This window comes from Sylvia atricapilla, chromosome Z, assembly GCF_009819655.1.
Source record: "Sylvia atricapilla isolate bSylAtr1 chromosome Z, bSylAtr1.pri, whole genome shotgun sequence".
NCBI classification, from domain to species: domain Eukaryota; kingdom Metazoa; phylum Chordata; class Aves; order Passeriformes; family Sylviidae; genus Sylvia; species Sylvia atricapilla.
The window spans coordinates 51,468,979-51,476,560 of NC_089174.1; the positions used below are offsets into that span (position 1 = coordinate 51,468,979).

The following is a 7,582-nucleotide window of genomic DNA, read 5'->3' on the forward strand; positions in this document are numbered from 1 at the left end:
TAGTAGCTGAGATGGCTGCATGTGCACGTGTTAGGGAAGTGATTCCCCATGCACCCAGTGCTGAAATAGACCAACGCCTCCTTCCTAACCCTGAGCTGGCAGCAGGGATCCGGCCCTGCTTGGGAACTTTCATTTTGGCCATTTCTGTAGAGCAGGGAAGAAAGGTCTAAATGAAATATTTTCCAGCTGTTTCCCTTGGGTTAGGCTTTTTAGGGCTAAAATTCTGTGCTGCAGGTATCCTGGGTATGTGCAGAGCAATACAGCCTCCAGACACCCCTTGGTTTCCCCACAAGTCATCAAGATTTATTCCCAGGTGTGCCCAGCTCTGGCAGGAGAAGGAGCACACAGGGCAGTGGTCACTGTGCCCTGCCTAGCTGGGGCTCTCTCAGGGCACAGAGCAGCAGCAGCAGCGGCACCTTTCAACCCACTCCTGCCTTGGCTTCGCCTGTGACACAGAAGCCCCTGGAAATCAGCACCACCTGTTGCGTTCCTGGCTTGGAGCAGCTGCTGCTGGTGGTGGGCACATCCTGCCAGTTCAACTGCTTCCAAAGGGAAATAAAGGCAGAGATGTACATACACAGGAAACCTGGGCATGTCCGATAAATGTGCAAATATGTGGGCACATTTGTTAGGAAGGATTTCAGCTGTAATGCCAATAGTGCTTTCTCTCCTGGATCTGTGCAATGCTTTGGGCCATTTTCGTGGTCTGGTTTCCTTTGCTTTGGTGCCATCAGAGTGCTCAGTTTTGGTACAGGCTGGAGGTGCCCTGGGCACTCTTGGAGTTACTCTTGCATCCCTTGAACAACAGGGTTTGGCCCACCAGGGGAGTTTGTGCTGCTTTGTGGCAGAGGAGAACTTTCCAGGCTGTTTTGTGTTTGCTGTAGGGAAGGTTGGGTTGCTTTGCATAAATTCACAGACCAACACAGAGCACTTGCTTTGTGATGTCAAGGCATGGTTGCCATGTGGTGCCATGGTGACATCAGAAGGTTGCCTTGGTGCACAGAAGGCCTCCAGTGTCAGAGCAGCTCCTGGGCTTGCTGAGTGCAGGAGCATCCTCCTGGTTGACGCTTTTGTCTTGTCAAACTGACAAGAGCTTTGTTTTCTCTTGTGTTACAGCACAGTCTGCAAACTTGCAGAGCAGTGCTACAATGATTCGTCATCTTGCTGCAGCAGTTTGTGCTGTGTACGGCATTTCCTATGGCAGCTTTTACTTGACCAGCCTGGCACGTAAGTAGAAGATTTCCCTGGGTGTAACCTAACCTGGCTTTTGTACATCTTCCTGTTCTTTCTTACTGAGGGGCTAGATTTGGAAGCGGAAAACCATTAGGATGCCACTGGTTTGGTACAGCTCCTGTCAACACGTTCCGCTAAAAAAAGGGGTATCTGTAGCCACAGGGGCAGCATTTGCAAGAGAACCTGCAGGGGTTCTGTTCTCTCCACAGGAGAGTCTGTGGCAGCAGAGTCTGTCATTTCCTCAGCTGACAGGGACAAGCAGGACAACTTTGAAAACTTAGACTGGGAGACCTACTCAGAAGGCCTTCTAAAAGCTCTGCAGTTCTTCCCAGAATTCAGAGAAAGCCTCTGTTTTCTAAATTTTGTCATGGAAGGATTGGACTGTCTAATTGACCCTTTACTGAGTGCTAAAATAGTGATTCCCTTTGCAATGAAGTGCAGACTACATAGCAGTGAGTGTCTACTCCTAAACGTAGGAGCTGCTGCTGTGCTGTTTCACAGCAGAAGTGCCACAGCTCACAGGGACTTGGGGGAAGCTTTCCTGCATGACTCTTTTCAGGAAGTTAATGAGAATTAGTTCATGCAACTGATAAAAAAAAAAAAAACCTACCTGGAGGACAAGATTAAAAAAGCTACTTTATGTGATTGGTAGAACAGGAGCACTGAGTGTCAAAGAACAATGTGCATTATCTTGATCAAGTTTGTATTCATTTACTGGCAAAACAAGCCAAAGTGTAGGCACAGCCAAGAATACTGTCCTTTTCTCTTGCTGGCTGTGTGGAAGAACTGTGTCTCCTGGAGGGATGTTGTGAGATGGAAAATACTGTCAGTTTGGGTTGACTTGTTCTGTGGGATTCACTAGCCCAGGCAGTTTTCTCAAAGAATCTGGTGCATTTGCCTTGCTCACTACAGGTCACCTGACCCATGTATTCAGAGGTGCCGATCCTGAGGTGAGTGAGAAAGGAACGTGAAATGTTCCCAGTGTTTAAGAACGGTGAAGCACGATGTGCACTTGGAAAGCGTGGGAGAATCAAGAATGGGACATCACTCCATGATGAGTATGATCAAAGTGACCCATTTATTGCAGAACTATAGTCTCTTTTATACAGTTGTAGCCTTTATCACACGTTACCTGCTACTTCACAATTGGTTGCTTCTTAAAAGTGAGCGTTAGCTCCTCAGGTCCTATTGGTTGAATGTCCTCACATACACAGTAGATTACACTGTTCTTTTTTCTGCTTTTCATCCAGTTTCTCACCTCCAGGAGTAATAAGCCATCTTTGGTTTTACTTTGTATGTGACTCCTAAATCTTGTTCTGCTTCGTATGTGCCTTCCACATCATTTATTCTCCCTTGTACGTGACTTTTCCTGCCCTCGAAATAGTTACAGATTTAATCTTTTAAATAAACAGGATTGCTCACATTCCCCCATTTTTGAAGGAAATCATCCACCACAGGAAAGTAGAAGAAAAGGGAAGAAAAGGAGCAGTAGGGTAGGCTGAAAGATACTCCACTACCATGTCTGCTTCAGAAAGAGAAATACCATGGCAGGCTATGACTTCCTTCTCCATTTCCAAGATTTTAAAGGAATATAAGCTCAATTCTACCAGAGAGAAGGTGGCTTACTGGTAGAAGCCAGGAAGGATGACAAAACAAAGAGCCATTTTCAGTTCTGTAGAACTCGATCATTAATATAATTTCAGAGTCGCTTAGAACAGCACTGATATCAAAGATTGTAATTTCTCCTTAGTACATTAGCACGTAGATCTGAAAAAAAGAAATTTCTACATGATAGGACATGGACTGTACCTCATGCTTCTCTCTTTCCACAGACCGTAGAACAACCACCAGTATCACAGCTGGCCCTACCGCCAGTTGGAGAAGACGCAGAAGAAGAGCAAAATGAGGAACGTGGCCGCAGGCTCCCAGCTGTGCCCACGCCATATCCCCATTTTGCTGAGGCAGTAAGTGCCAGTTCTGCAGGGTGCTGTGTTTAGTGCAAGGCAGAAGTGCAAGTTTCTGCCCACCAGCACTTGCTGCTGCTGCTGCTGGCTGAGGATGCTGAGTGCTGCAGTCCTGCCAGGAGCTAGTGTTTCCCCCCAGCCAGTGACAGCTGGAAAATGGGCTTTGCTCGGCCATGTTGAGGCACCAAAGGGCTGGTGCTGAGCGTGGGCATCTGCCAGATGGGCTCAGTGAAGCTCTGTGTCTTGGCTTCTGCAGTGCTATGGCCAAGGGCGCACGGGGTCGTTCTGGAGGGCACAAGCTTTGTTTGTTTGTTTGTTTTCCCATTTGAGATACCTGTGTTTGGCTTGTGGAACGGTGCCGCAGTACTCTCCAATCGTTTTCACTTGTACAGAGTCTTTTGGCCCAGCTGTCTTTTGGCTTTTGAGCAGCTGCAAGGAGATGATTGTATTGTCCATGAAGCTGTGGGGACCATTGTTGTCCTGTGGGGCAAAAGAAAGCAATTGTGCGGTTCTGAATCCTTCTTGTGAGGCAGGACCCCAGAAGCAGCAAGTTCCTGTTGTTCCATTTTGTGGTGACGTCTAAGCTTTGTAAAATGCACTGGAGCTTGGAGTGGGCGTGGAGCTGAAGGTCCTTGCCTGTTATCTTGTGTTGATAAGAGCGGGAAGGACATGTGTAAATTCTGGATGCTGTATGTAACGTCAAATGTGCACCTGTGAGCTTGGGGAGCTCCGTGGGACCAAAGGAGGCTGGGGTGGCGATCAAGAGCAGCAGACCGTGAGCCCAGGTGGCCAAGAAGGCCAAGGGCATCCTGGCCTGTGTCAGCAATAGGGGAACAGCAGGAGCAGGGTGGTGACCGTCCCCCTGTGCTGGGCATTGCTGCAAGCACAGCTGGAGTGCTGTGTCCAGTTGTGGGCCCCTGGGAACCACATGGTCATGCAGGGGTTGGAGCGTGTCCAGAGAAGGACAAGGGAGCTGGGGAAGTGTGCGGAGAACAAGCCAAGGGAGGAGGTGCTGAGGCAGCTTTAGCCAGAAACAGTGGACGGTCATGAGGCACCTTCAGGCCAAATTCCAGAAATGCCTACACGACAGTGCCCATCACAAGGGCTGATTCCCTGGCCAGCACGCCCTCACTGCATCCAAGTGCTTCAGACACTGCACTAGGAGAAACTTTCATCTTTTGCTTTGTTGCTTGCTTGCTTGCTTGGGTGTGCTAGGTGCAGAAGCACTGCTCATTTTCTCTTTGCCCAGTGAGCTAAGGTGCTTCTGCACAAGCCTGCCTACCCTGTTCCAGCACTGGATCAGGTTCTGAGACACTTTCAGGTTTTTGTGTCTTCAGCAGCAAGAGCAAAGATGTTGCTGCCTATTTCCACCTTCTCCAATTCTGAAGCGTGAATGTTAAAGTGTGCGTTGATGCCCGTTGAATTCTGTATTACCCTTTGGTGACACAGGTCTGCCTTTAAAATTTAATTAAGGCATCATCCATGCCGTGGCTAACTCCATTTTAGTATTTCTTGAAGCATTGATCCACTCACACTTTTAAATCACTGAATTACTTGCTGGGTGTGACTGGGAAGCACCACTGATGGGGTCAGCTTGTCTAACACCCCAGATCAAGCAGGACCCTGTAGAGCGCATTAGGATCCTGTCCAGGCGGCTTTTGAGTATCTCCAGTGAGGGAGACCCCACAACCTCTCTGGGCAGCCTCTTCCAGTGCTCAGTCACCTTCACAGCAACAAATTGCTTCCTCATGTTCCAGTGGACCTTCCTGTGTTTCAGTTTGCGCCTATTGCTTCTTTGTTGCTCAGCACCACTGAGCAGAGTGTGGATCCATCCTCTTGATTCCCTCCCTTCAGATACAGTAAACACTGAGGAGGTCCCCTCAGTTGTCTTCAAGGCTGAACAGGCCCAGCTCCCTCAGCATTTCCCCATGCGAATGATCTAGTCTCTTGTAGCGGTGTCGTGGCTGTTCCTGCCCTGGCTAACCCTGACACCGCTGCAGGGAAGGTACTCTCCAGTGACTGGGTCACCTTCGAGATCCTGTGGGTCCTGGCTGGCCCTTGGCTGGAAGCAGTGATGGCGCGAGAGAGAAAGAGGGGACACTGTTGAGGGTCAACCAAACTGGGTTTATTTGCCCAGGGTGTCTGCCTCAACAGAGACAAAGGATCACCCTTGTGCAGTAACTTTTATACGGGGGGTGGTACAGAGGGATGGGTTCTGTGTGGGTCCAATCAGAGGTAACTCAGGCGTGGCTCAAGACACAATAGACACACAGGGGAACAAACCAAGGTGGGGTAGGAGGGGAAATCTGGAATCCTGTCCTATCACTGGAGGCTCTCCCTAGAACTTTCCAGAGGTAAGGAGAGGCCTCGAGGTGACATGCAGGGCCCATGGGTTACATAACGAATGATTAACAGAAAACAGTGACTGGGGTAAACCAAGCGGGGAATAACCAAAGGGGTACATGGAACAAACCATTATAAATAACTTCAAGTAATAAAAACATACATAACCAAAACACACCCCCACAGTCTCTCAATCATCATTGTAACCCTTTGCTGGGTTTGCTCCAGGAGCTCCATGATTCTCTTGCTCCTTGAAGCCCAGAACTGGACATGGCACTCCAGATATGGCCTCACCATGGCTGAGAAGAGTTGCAAGACTCTGGAAAATTGTGGAAATTTTCTTAGGTAGCAAGTATTCTTGCTATTATAATGTACTTGTGTCTGACCTAGCAACATTTTTAAAGCTTTGCAACGATCAAATGCAGTGAGATGCTGCTGACCAGCGTTGTAGTTTTCCTGTGTGACAGAGAAGCATCTGCTGCACCTGTAAGAGCTGCTCTACCCAGTGACAGTGGCTTCAGGAGGGCACAGTATGTGTCCCCTTCATATTTTTTACATCAATCAAACCTTGGAATAAATTCTCAGCAAGAAAGTACATTGAGTCTCCCAGTCTGCATGAAATTTTAGTTCCTTTGCACAGCACTTCAAAATAACACTATGAATAATATATGTTTGTGGTTTGGGTTGGTTTTTTTGGTTAATTGTTGCCTGTCTCTGATCATTTAGCTGATATATGGAACTGACTGTATGTCATATGCCTATTAAGAAATTCTTAATGAAGACCAGAACCTTCAAAGTTATTAAGCTATTACTGAAACAGGCTACTTCTCAAATTACTAACAGACTACAATGATTTCTTTAAGGTGCCATGTGACTGGATACATATTTTGCTGTAATAGCTGTATGATTGTGCTAAAGTAATTGAATTTACATGCATCTTTTCCATTTGTTTGCTTATTAATTATGGCAAAGAGAAAAAATGCTTCGTTTGGATGAGAGTTCCTGGGAGATCCAAATGAACAAGCTCAAAAATACCAGCATTCATTTTGACCCTGGAAGCATCACAATTGCTATTCCCATAATTAGAACTTTTAGTCATTCTGTCAAAACAATTCCCCAAATTTTGCTGATATGAAGAGCAACTGACTAACCTGCCTACAGTGCCCGCTCAATGGCTTTTGTTGAAACCAGATTTAACAAGCTTCTCTATTTGATGCTTTTTCTTTTCATCGTTCATATCCTTGCATTTTGGAAAAAGAGCCATGTTAGACTGGTGTGGTGTTATCTAATAGCTATTTTATATCCTTTTTCATGCAGGAAGTCTTGCCAAGAGTTCTCTTTTACTCAATCCCAGGATACCATAACATAAGCATGTACTGGCAGAGTTTGCATGCGCTGTACAGGCAGAAGTGTGCTCTGCAGATGCTGCTGCAATGAGAAGAAAAAGATCTGGAGAAAGCTGATTGAATTGTAGAAACACAAAAGTCTATAGGCAATGTCAAGAAGGCAATTATACTCAGACTTCCTGCTTGTGTGCCTGATATGATTTGTGAAGCTATAATTCATGTTAGTAGTCAACTGGAAAGATGACTGGATAAAAATCAGCCAAATGGTTGACTTAACAGCATCAGATTGTATATGCTTTTAAGCATTTAAGATGTGCTTAATTAAGTTGTAAATCCAATAAAATATGAGAATCCTTTTAATGTGAGTGAGAATTTCCTTTTCACTATGTTCTGGTCATAGGACTATTAAATATTTTTACACTTACTATTTCTTTAATAACATGAAAGAGTTTCATATTAGTCTTCATCAATTAGTGATAGATATACACATCTTAGGAAATTTGTCCTGATGCTTATTCTTTGAAGATCATTTGCTGGAGGTGGTATGGTGGCTTCTCCCTATCATTTAAATTTATTTTTATTTCTAATGTTGTCAGAATGTAGAACTTGATTCCAAATCTTTGATGTAGTTATATAAAAAATATCTACTCAGTACTCTGGAACTCATGGCTTCATGAGTTCCAGAGTACATTCACA

General features: G+C 45.9%; 1 long non-coding RNA gene across 1 annotated transcript; it reads left to right on the forward strand.

Annotated features, from left to right (window-relative positions):
* The first annotated feature begins 3,073 nt into the window (after nt 1-3,073).
* LOC136373827 (uncharacterized) lies at nt 3,074-7,246 on the forward strand. The gene is made up of 2 exons (XR_010745747.1): nt 3,074-3,197; nt 6,858-7,246. It is a non-coding gene; the product is annotated as an uncharacterized lncRNA (long non-coding RNA).
* Nucleotides 7,247-7,582: the final 336 nt, after the last annotated feature.